Source organism: Benincasa hispida, chromosome 12 (genome assembly GCF_009727055.1).
Source record: "Benincasa hispida cultivar B227 chromosome 12, ASM972705v1, whole genome shotgun sequence".
Lineage (NCBI taxonomy): Eukaryota > Viridiplantae > Streptophyta > Magnoliopsida > Cucurbitales > Cucurbitaceae > Benincasa > Benincasa hispida.
This window is the reverse complement of record NC_052360.1, coordinates 63,982,008-63,993,594: the sequence shown is the minus strand read 5'-3', so window position 1 is coordinate 63,993,594 and position 11,587 is coordinate 63,982,008.

Sequence of the window (11,587 nt, the reverse complement as noted above, 5' to 3'; positions counted from 1 at the left end):
CTCATGCTTGGATAATCAAAGTAGAGAAGAAAATGCTTTGTGTGTGAGCATAAAGATGATTATAATGGAGTAAACTCTTTTTCCACTTTGTGCAATCCATGCAAAACGAATTTCCATTTTCTTTTTAAAATACAAAATGACTTTTAAATCATTTTAATTTAAAATTTGATTTTCTTAAATTAATTTTTGCATAATAATCATCTTTATATATTTAAATAATATTTAAATATTTATTCTCTTGTCCCGTTTAATTTGAACGTTTCAAATTAATTTCTCAAGCTACTCTAAAGCTTACCCATTTACGAGCTAGTAGGGGGACCTCGTGGACCTACAGATCATGGGCTCCAACGATCCGAGATTAATTGACTAAACTCATTAGACCGATTTAACCCCCATTTGTTAACTAATTGGTGATTCCACTAAAACCCATAGTTGAACTCCCCTCACTGTAGATATATTATGTCTACTCGATATAACCATGATTAGTAAGTTAACCCTTCACAGGTTGCTCGTAATAACGGCTGGGTCGAATCTCTGTTTTACCCCCGTAATTACCTCTTGTTCCTTAAGTTCCATTGATCCCCTAATGAACAATTTATTTGTGATCCAATCAATAAATTGAATCTCTCTCAGGCCAATGAGAGGGTAAGGCCTCTTGTTCAAGACCCGGAGTCAGCACTTGAAGAGAACAACCTCTCTACTAACCCTAATCGGGTAGGAGTGAATTCCCTCTTGCACCCTATGCTTCCAGCTATTCATTCGGTCATATCCCCAAAATGGTAAGCTTATTGAGCAGAGGTAATTGGTCTACTCTCACCATTTGCAGATCAAAGGATAATCCCGAACAAATAGGAGTTCATAGTTAGCTCAGGATTAAGGTTAAGTTAGGTAGGTCATCGTTTCGAAATAGTCAGTCTTAAACAATAAACAACGTTATAAAGTAAGAGTGACAGAATTCGTGGTTCGATCTTGCACAAAACTCATTTGCACAGGACACCCCCACACCTCATGTCTCAACATGCACGAATTAGGATCACTTTGTGTGTAGCACTTTACAACTCTTTGTAACAACTACAGAGTAGGTCGCTGATGCGTTATTTTAGGCGATGAAATAATAAAAGGAATTGCGGTGATGGAAATGCATTGTGCAACAAGTTTTCTCAGCAGAATCCAAGTATAAATCCTACCGAGTTTCCTGGCAAGTCAAAGGTCGAACTCAAGGAATAAGGAAAACAATATGCAGTGATAATTTTTAAGATCACTTTGCAGTAACAAATAAATTAATGGTTTGATTGGTTTGTTGGTTGAAGTATAAAAAGTATGCAGTGGATTTGCGAAAAAATTGATTATGCGACAGATACACTGAGTATGCGGAAGAACGGGTAGAGAAGGTCTTTAGCTAGCGTTTCCCGAGGATGTGTTCAAACTATACGATCATGCTACACTCATGCGACAACAAATCATTTTCCAATGCAAATGCGGTAACTCCTAATTCTAGGACGCATGCGATGAATGCGATAATATCCATAGAGCTTATTCCTAAGTCTCTACTTCTTGCCTATGCGATGATGCAAGATGCACACAGAGACAAGGTGACCGCATACAATCATAACCTATCTCTAGGATGCATGTGATGCATTAATAGCAAACAGTGCTTATTCCTAAGCTCCTATCTCTTGATTATGCGTCTTATTTGACACTTCCGAGCCTAGATTCTAATCTGACTTTTCCAAACCTAGATTTTATCCTTAGACTACCCTCCCGAGTATCTATAATGGACGAATGACGCATACATAATACAAGATAATCGCATGAAGATCCCCAGTTATGCTAGCTAAGTGCTTCTCAACCCATTCGACAGATTTAGCTACTCATGCGTAATAAATAGAGAGTGAACAAATATAAAGAAGTAAATTCCATTTCTATAGGTAAGTTCGAAGTACAAAATGATAATGGAAGGTAAGGATAGAGAGCCTGGTAGTAATCCCTTGCTTTCCAAGGCTTTTACACTGTTAACTCTATTATGTTCAAAAGATGTTCCTGCTTCCGCAAGAGTTGGCTCTCTCTCTCTGATCTCGACGCATCCAACACTCTTTCAAGTTCACTGGAACAATCTCTCGGTACAATCTCACTTCCCTCGCTTTTGCCTTCTTAATAAAAGAAAAACTAAGAACAAGTCTACTTCTAACTATGGAGAAAATTATCTAACTGTCGAAATCCTTCATTGAAGGTAGCCTCTGGTATTTATAGAGTTTCCGGGTGAAAGGCTTTTTCTCTCTTACTGATGGGATGACATTGATCCTCTGTCTGATGCGCCAAATATTTGTCACCGAAAAGTTGAGTGTACTTGCTACAGTAGTTCGTTAACGGCTTGTCAACTTAATTCGGAATCGACCATCATCAGCTTTCTGTCCCATCATGATTTATTATGCTTTTCACCCAGATGCGCCCACCAAGTTGCACCGACTCTATGCGCAACCTTCTCGAGTAGATATTTGCGAGCGCAAATGACCGCATAGCCTTGTGGTAATGCAATCTCTTAATGTGCTCCGTCGTTGATTTCTTGTGATCGCATTTTCCGCCTTGCATCAACGCATTTTCTGCACAAAAATACATAAGTTAATTGTTTTGATGCGATGGATGCATGCGACCGCAATATTATGAACTTAATGCTTTTTGGACGCAATCTTATATGTTTTTATCAACGCAACCTTACATTGTCTTATAACTTATGTAAGACCCTTACATTAAATCTAAAGTGGAAAGTTAAATAGAGAAGAAAAATCCTAAGTAAGGATATTGGAACAAAGGGTGGAAAACATCAAAATTATCTAAAAGGTGACCAAAAATCCAAAACGCCTATGAAGGGCTTAAAACATGTTGGACGCAAGAAGGCATGGAGGATGGAAGCAAGAAGACTTGAAAAATGGCTAAAGGTTGCATACAACCAACGCAAGGACATACATGAGCCATGGCAACACGGGCAGGAGATATGCGTCGAGTGAGCATGCTAGGCACACAGGCCATGCGTTGAAGCTAAATGCACAAGCCATGCGCCAAGCACGCAGCCATGCGTCGAGGACAAGCGCACAGGTCGTACGTCAAGCGCGCAACCCATGCGTCGATGGTGTATGCTGAGCGCCCTGCCTATCGCGTCGAACGGGCAAGTAGGCAAGTCATCCTATGCGTCAAAGCGCTGTCGAGTCTGCTGAGCAGCCATACATTGATGCGTTATGCAAGCGCACACCCATGCATCAATGCGCTATGCAAGCGCACGCCCATGCAACAAGACACGCCCATGCGGCTGAGCATGCCTATGCAGCCGAGAGTGCCTATGTGGCCAAGCGTGCAGTGCCTAGCAGCACAACATGAGGTCGATGGTCAACATCGTGTGTCCATGCTTAGTAGGCCAAGTAAGCACACCTAGCAAGCCATGCGTCGAGGGTGAGTGGCCACCCTATGCGTTGGTGATGGCCAACTCATGCGTTGGCTAAGTGGGACTTTGATGAAGGAGTGAGTTGCTATGCGTTAAGGATAAAGGGTAAGGCTAATTGATGGAAAACTTCAAGGGAGGATGTCAATGGTATACCGAGCATAAGTCTTAAACAATTTAAGTAGAGAAATAGTAAAGTATTTATGTAATTTAGGTGCAAAATGAGGATCACACAAAATTCTAGTGGAGGTAGACAAAGAAGATTTCATGCAATTGAAGTCTTATACCTACAAGCAGGAGGTGGGTGAAAGAGATTTCATGCAAAAAAAGGGATTTGTGCTGGCAAGCTGAAATGAGAACAACTCAAGGCTAGTGCGGTAGACTAAGTGTTGGCAGCTCCAAAGTGAGACAAATGGGAGTTAAGTTGTCACCATGGGTGAGTTTGAAATGGCTATAAATAGAGGATATGGGCAAGAGGGATTTATTCATACCATCACCTAAATCGTGTGTTGAGAGCATAATTAGAGAGTTACTTTTGAGTTATTAGTTTGCCAAGTTGATTAGAGATCAAAAGAAACAAAGGTTGCGTTGGTAAGGCATTGAGTCAGCGGACGCATAGCCAGCCCACACCTGCGCGTACGTAGCGTTGCATCCGCTCGTTGGCGCGTGCCTCGCTCGATGCATCCCGCACGCCAGCCCAGTGCGGCTGACTCCCCCGTGCGATACATCACACCCAGTGCAACGCACGCCTAAATGCGCCAGTCCCCTGTGCGGCACAGCACGCCACCTCGCTACTGCCACACCACCCAACTGCCTACCACGGTTCAAATAACCTCTAAAGAGGCTATTTTGGGATTTTGCCTAAATTGGAGTAGGGTAAGCTGGTATTTTTATTATATAATAGTATTTTGGCTAGTTTGACATTATTTATTGATTCACAAGTATTAATTGAGGAATTTCCATTGATATGGAGGAATTCTTAGGAAGGTATTCTCAAGGTGATTTTAGTGGGAAAACTTGCTTACGGTGAGTGTTTACTTAGTTTTATGCGTTGATATGTGGATAAATGCATATGTAAGTGCCAAATGTATGCTTATGATGTTATGTTGTTGCCATGATATTGCTTGTGAAATTGCTATGGAAACTGAGATTATACCCAGATTACATAAGTTAGCATGCTTAATAAAAGGTGCTTGGCGGAAAAATATAGTCGGGCTCGGTCGGCAGGAAATAATAATCGTTGACGACCGGCGGAAAATATAGTCAAGTTACCTAAACATGACTAGCGGGAAAGAAATTGTCGATGTACACATTGGCGGGAAAAGTGGGTTATAGGAAAGTTTCCATAAAAAGTTGTTATGATTGATATTGTGTCTATGATATGAGCATGCCACGTATAGCATGGAACTGGGGGATGATGATTGAATGAATATACACATGATCATGCATAAATTATACTGGAATTGTGATTATGTGATTGATTTCCCAAAAAAAATATGTTTTGCAAAGTGATTATTATTTTAAAAGAACCATTCACTGGGCTTAGTAGCTCTCACTCTTCCAAATATTTTCTTATATCTCCCCTGCCCCCACAGGTAGCAAAGTGGAGCGTTCAGGAAGGAGTCTACTAACCACCAACACACCAGGACTTGGTAAATTCTCAGGGCACGGCTCGGATCATGTAACAAAGAATATAGGAAATTGAACTATGTGTATGAAAGTTAGATAGATCATTGTAAACATGTTAAAATCTTAATAGATATGAGGGGAAATATTAAATTGAAATATTGTTTTGGAATACTACTGGTGTACCCTTACGCTCCGTCCCAGGTCTTGGAGGCTAAGGCTAGGGAGGGGGTGTGACAACTTAGCACTGTAATAACGTGCATTTCTGCCCGTTATCACACCCCCAAATTTAAACAATGCTTGTCCTCAAGCATAAGCTAAATATTTCCTTTAGAAACTCGACCACCTTCCCTTTCCTAGATTTCTCAATGATGCCTCATTAAAATCCTATACGCCAAAATTTCCTTAATTCTTATTCAGGTCTCTTCTTAAAACATTTCTAAAATTTAGGGACCGCAAGTTTAACCTTAAAAAAGGCTTTACTAAATTCTAGGACATCGCATGATTTTTTTCAAAAAAACTTTTTCACTGGGGTGTTAAATGATTTTTTTATCCTTGCTTATTTTAGACATTATTTTTTTTTCTCTCTGATCTTGCGCTGATCCAAGTGTCTCACTTTCGTTTTGGCTTGCCCCCACGTGTGTCATGCGGACATCCAACTACGAGCAAGATGCTCCTTCTCAGACTAAACTTTTGCCCATTTGGCAGCGGAGTTGTGGTCATTTCTTTATGCGTTGATCACGATTCCTACCTTCGTTTTGGCTTGCCCTCACGTGTGTCATGCGGACATCCAACTACGAGTAGGATCTGATCGCAATGTTATGATTTTTTTATAAGCCTAAAAATAGCAAGGTCGAAAATAAATACCGCACCCCCAAATTTAAAATGCAGCAATGTCCTCCATGCCGAAAGATTGAAAGAAATCATGCGATATTCTTAGGAAGTTTCGTAAAGGTTCAGTTTGAAAGAAAGCTAGCAAACCACTAACTTCTAGAAATATTTCATGAGGTGACTGTCCTAAAATTATGTTGACTCTAGTGTATACGAAAAAAAGAAGCATGCTTTTCATCATTGAAATCATAATTGGCAAAGAGAAATCATGCAGTGACTTACTAAATTGATCAATGTTAAATGATTGCGGTAACCAAAGAGGATGTGGTGATAAAATTTTCAAAATTAAAATGCAATGTGATAATGCAAAATTTGGAATAAAGTCAAAGAAAGATACAACCCCCAAATTTGCGTTGTTGCCTGCATTATTTGTTGACTCATCCTGCTTTGCGGCGATCTTCTTTCTTTGCATCGAGGTGATGAAATTAAGTGGTAGCATCTTCGTGTAGCACCTTTGCAATCGTTCACCTCGATTGCTGCAAGAAAAACATTAAGAGGGTCAAATAATATTAAAAAAAAGGAGTTAACAAAATCGTTTACCGCGATCGCGATCGCAATTTTTTTTTTGATATAAATAAACGATAATAGTTAAAAGAAAGGTAATGAAAGTTCATGAAGCATTGCTATAAAAAGGATATTTCAAAAGGAATGCGTCCCTGATGAGTTTAAGTTACATAGTAACTCAAGGACTGCTTATTTAAGGCTGGACTTTTCACGTCCACGGTGGCTTTTTCTTCTTTTCTTGTCTTCTGGAATCTTGACTGTCTTAATCTGGAGCTTTTACCCAATAATGTTCATCATAATCTCCCTCTTGCGCACATCAGTTTGAGTGTGATTGGTCAAGAGGAATGGTCGTCCCAATATGATGGGCGCATCTTCGTACGCTTTATAATCCAAAATGATGAAGTTTTCCGGCAAGATGAATTTGTCAATTGAGATTGCAACATCTTTCAACTCTCCCTCGAGATGTATTTAGGATCTATCTGCAAGTAGAAGAGTCTCCGTCATGGGCGTGAGTTTGCCCATATTCAGTCGTTTGAAGATTGATAGCAGTGTTAAGTTTATACTCGCCCCAAGATCGCATAATGCTTAACTAGTGTAGACCCCTCCAATTGAACATGGTATCGTGAAGATTCTTGGGTCGCACATTTTTTGTGGGATCATGTCACACATACTCGCCCCAAGGGTTGTACGTATCGGAATAAAGGTTGTTCTTTATGAAGTATACTGACTGCGGGTTTCCTGGGCATTCTTCCATCAGATGAGTGTCTCCACAGATGACACAACCTGCGGTCATTTGAACAATTGCGTTGACCTGCCCTTTTTTCGCTCCCGTGCTATTAATTATGCTGCCTTGTATCAAACTCATCATCGCAGCCATTTAGTTCTGAAGGGATGCGATGGCCTCGTCGTTCACGTCTCCATCTTTAATTCTTAATCTTTAATCGCTTTCTCTCCAGTCCTCATGATTTTTTGAAATGCGATCAGGGATATTTTTTGCCTCCTCATAAGTTTTGTCCAGCAGACCTCTAGCTGCTGTCGCATTGGCAGCGGTCTGCGAAGCATGGTTCAGTCCTTGGTAAAAAATCTCCATCTATAAGCAGTCTGGTAAGCCATTATGTGGACAGTCTTTTACCAGCCTTTTAAATCTCACCTAAGCGTTGTTGAGCGATTCGTCAATTTCCTGTTCAAAATTCGTAATTAACTTCCTCCTCCTTGCATTCTCCATTAGAGGGAAGTATTTCTTCATGAACTTTTCCACGACTTGTTTCCACGAAGTTATCTCTCCCGGTTCGAGAGAATAAGCCCATTTTCTTGCTTGATCGCACAACGAAAACAGGAAAAAAATTAGTCGAACTTCCTCGGTAGAGATATTCAGGAACACAAAAGTATTACATATTTCTATGAAGCTCCGGAGGTGGGCGTGCGGGTCCTCGCCATGCCTTCCTTCAAACTGTCCAAGATTATTTGCAACATAACCGGTTTCATTTCAAACCTCGATTTGTCTAGCGTTGGCCTCATGATTCCTGAGGACAAATTGTAGAGGTTGGCCGATGCATAGTCCCGAATGGGTCTATTGTGGTCATTCGCCAGAAGGATGAGGTTGGCCATTATATTATTTGCGTTTGCGGCCTTTTCTTCCGGTTGCTCTGCCATTCTTGGAGTACTATCTTGTTGGTGTTGTTGGCGACTGTCTCTCAATCTTCGTCGAAACATTCTTTCCATCTCCGGGTCGTAGTTCGCCAGAGATTGAAAGCTACAAAGAAATCAGAAAAACTACCGTTAGCACACTGAATTGTCGAAGTCCCCGGCAACGGCGCAAAAAACTTGATGCGTTATTTTATGCAGTAAAATAATGAAAGGAATTGCGATGATGGAAATGTGTTGTGCAACAAGTTTTCTTAATAGAATCCAAGTATAAATCCTACCGATTTTCCTGGCAAGTCCAGGGTCGAACTTAGGGACTAAGGAAAACAATATGCAGTAATAATTTTTAAGATCACTTTGTGGTAACAAATAAATTAATGGTTTAATTGGTTTGTTTGTTGAAGTATAAAAAGTATACGGCGGATTTGAGAAAAGATTGATTATGCGGCAGATACACTGAGTATGCGGAGGAATGGGTTGAGAAGGTCTTTAGCTAGCATTTCCTGAGGATGTGTTCAAATTATGCGATCATGCTACACTCATGTGACAATAAATCATTTTCCAATGCAAATGCGGTAACTCCTAATTCTAGGACGCATGCGATGAATGCGATAATGTCCATAGAGCTTATTCCTAAGTCTCTACTTCTTGCCTATGTGATGATGCAAGATGCACACAAAGATAAGGTGACCGCATACAATCATAACCTATCTCTAGGATGCATGTGATGCGTTAATAGCAAACAGTGCTTATTCCTAAGCTCCCATCTCTTGATTATGTGTTCTAATCTGACTCTTCCGAGCCTAGATTCTAACCTGACTTTTCAAAGCTTAGATTCTTTTCTTAGACTACCCTTCCGAGTATCTCTAATGGACGAATGACGCATACATAATACAAGATAATCGCATAGAGTGAAGATCCCCAATTATGCTAGCTAAGTGCTTCTCAACCCATTCGACAGATTTAGCTACCATGCATAATAAATAGAGTGTGAACAGATATAAAAAAATAAATTCCATTTCTATAGATAAGTTCAAAATACAAAATGACAATGGAAAGTAAGGATAGAAAGCCTGGTAGCAATCTCTTGCTTCCCAAGACTTTTACACTATTAACTCTATTCTGTTCAAAAGATGTTCCTGCTTTCGCAGGAAATGATCCTCTCTCTGATCTCGACGCTTCCGACACTCTTCCAAGTTTACCGGAACGATCTCTCAGTACAATCTCACTTCCCTCGCTTTCGCCTTCTAAATAAAAGAAAAACTAAGAACAAGGCTACTTCTAACTATGGAGAAAATTATCTAACTGTCGAACTCCTTCACTGAAGGTGGCCTCTGGTATTTATAGAGCTTCGGGATGAAAGGCTTCTTCTCTCTTACTGATGGGATGACATTAATTCTCTGTCTGATATGCCGAATATTTGTCACCGAAAAGTTGAGTGTATTTGCTATAGTAGTTCGTTAACGGCTTGTCAACTTAATTCGGAATCGACCGTCACCAGCTTTCTGTCCCATCGTGATTTATTACGCTTTTCACCTAGATGCACCCACCAACTTGCGTCGGCTCTATGTGGCAACCTTTTCGAGCAGATATTTGCGAACGAAAATGACCGCATAGCCTTGCGGTAACATAATCTCTTAATGCGCTTGGCCGTTGATTTCTTGTGATCTCATTTTCTGCCTTGCGTCAATGTATATTCTGCGCAAAAATACATAAGTTAACTGTTTTCATGCGATGGACGCATGCGACCGCAATATTATGAACTTAATGCTTTTTGGATGCAATCTTATATGTTTTTATCAATGCAACTCTACATTGTCTTATAACTTAGCACTGTACTAACGTGCATTTCTGCCCGTTATCAACCGCATCCAATAGTGTTATCAGAATAAGGTACCCAACCTTATTCATATACTATAGATCATTTTGACTATTTACTCGAACCTGATCTACTTGTATGTATCCACATAAAGTTCAAGTACTCATATAATAGTCAAGGGACTTAGGTTTATTGGATTTCTAAAAAACAATATATTCAACAACTTTATCGAATTCTCAGAATAAGTTCTAATGTTTACAAACTACGAGTTTTAGGACATAAAACTCAACAGACCCCATGTTTGCTATCAACGGACTGGTTGAGGATGATAGATGCAACATTATTGATATCATTGCCATGAATATACAAAAGACATACTATTTCCTCGTTGTACCAGAACAAGCACGAAAACGGTATTATCTGTCTACTTGTTTGGACCCTTTAGGTCAACCACTAATATTTCAACCCAAACTATATATTTTGTGAACTTGTTTTTTGAAACAGGTATATGTTAGGTCGTCTTATATTATTTTGTGATGTTCTAAAGAATATAACTTTACTATACTATCATCTTCTGAACATCATTATGATATGAAAGGTATATATTCTATGTACACTTTCATTTTGACATAGACGATGCATATTATATAAACATAAACTGTTAAGTTATCGAGTGCTTGAACATTTATGCGTAGCATATGTTATTTTTTTAAAATAATAATGTTAAATTGGTATTTAATAATATATATATATATATATAAAGTAATTGAGGATTAAATAAAGATTGTCAGATAGAAGAAAAAACGTTCATTTTATTGGAATATGACATGTATTTTAGTGGAAAAATATAATTGTTTCAATTGAGTGTTCAAATTATGTGATTATAACTAAATATGTTACACTTTTCAAAAAGAGAAAAAAATGTTGTCTAATTTTTAAGATTATTCGATGTCCATATTTGAGTATTAAGTACTTGTGTTTAGTTACTATTTAATTGGAAATGTTTGATGTTTAGAAATGAAGAAAAAATATGTTATGTAATTGAGTGTTCAAAAATTGAATTGAAGATTTTGTATTTAGTATATGAATACTTTTTAGAGAATCTCTTATGTCTTAAGAATGGAAAAAATTGATTTTTTTTTTGTCTTAAAAAGGTTATGGAAAATAGGTGTATAGTTGAAAATTAAAATCAACAATAGCAAAAAAAGAAAAAAAAAAACAACAAAACAAAAAAACCAAGACATAATCAATTTCATTTAGAAGAACAATACCAAATACACCAACTCAACTCAATTCTGCATCCTAAATACAGACTTTCTGATTGAACTCAACTCAGCACCTCAAACACAGACAATTGAACTCATAATTTAACTCCCCAGACAATAATTACAAACTTAACTCGACTCAGTTTTGGGTTTTTATTGTGTGCCAAACGTCCTTTTATTAGATCCCATTTATTTTTTCTTTTCAACCCTCTTCTTCACTCTTTTGGTTTACGAATTTTACCTTTTCATTTTTTCTTTTAAATTAAGCCTCTTTTCACAGAAGGCACCTTATTGAATCTTTTCGTTTACAAGTTGTTTCTTTTCGTTTTTTTCGCTTAATTTAATCAACTTAATTCTACAATAATATATTTTCATATAAATCCTACCCACCCTTTTACATAATAT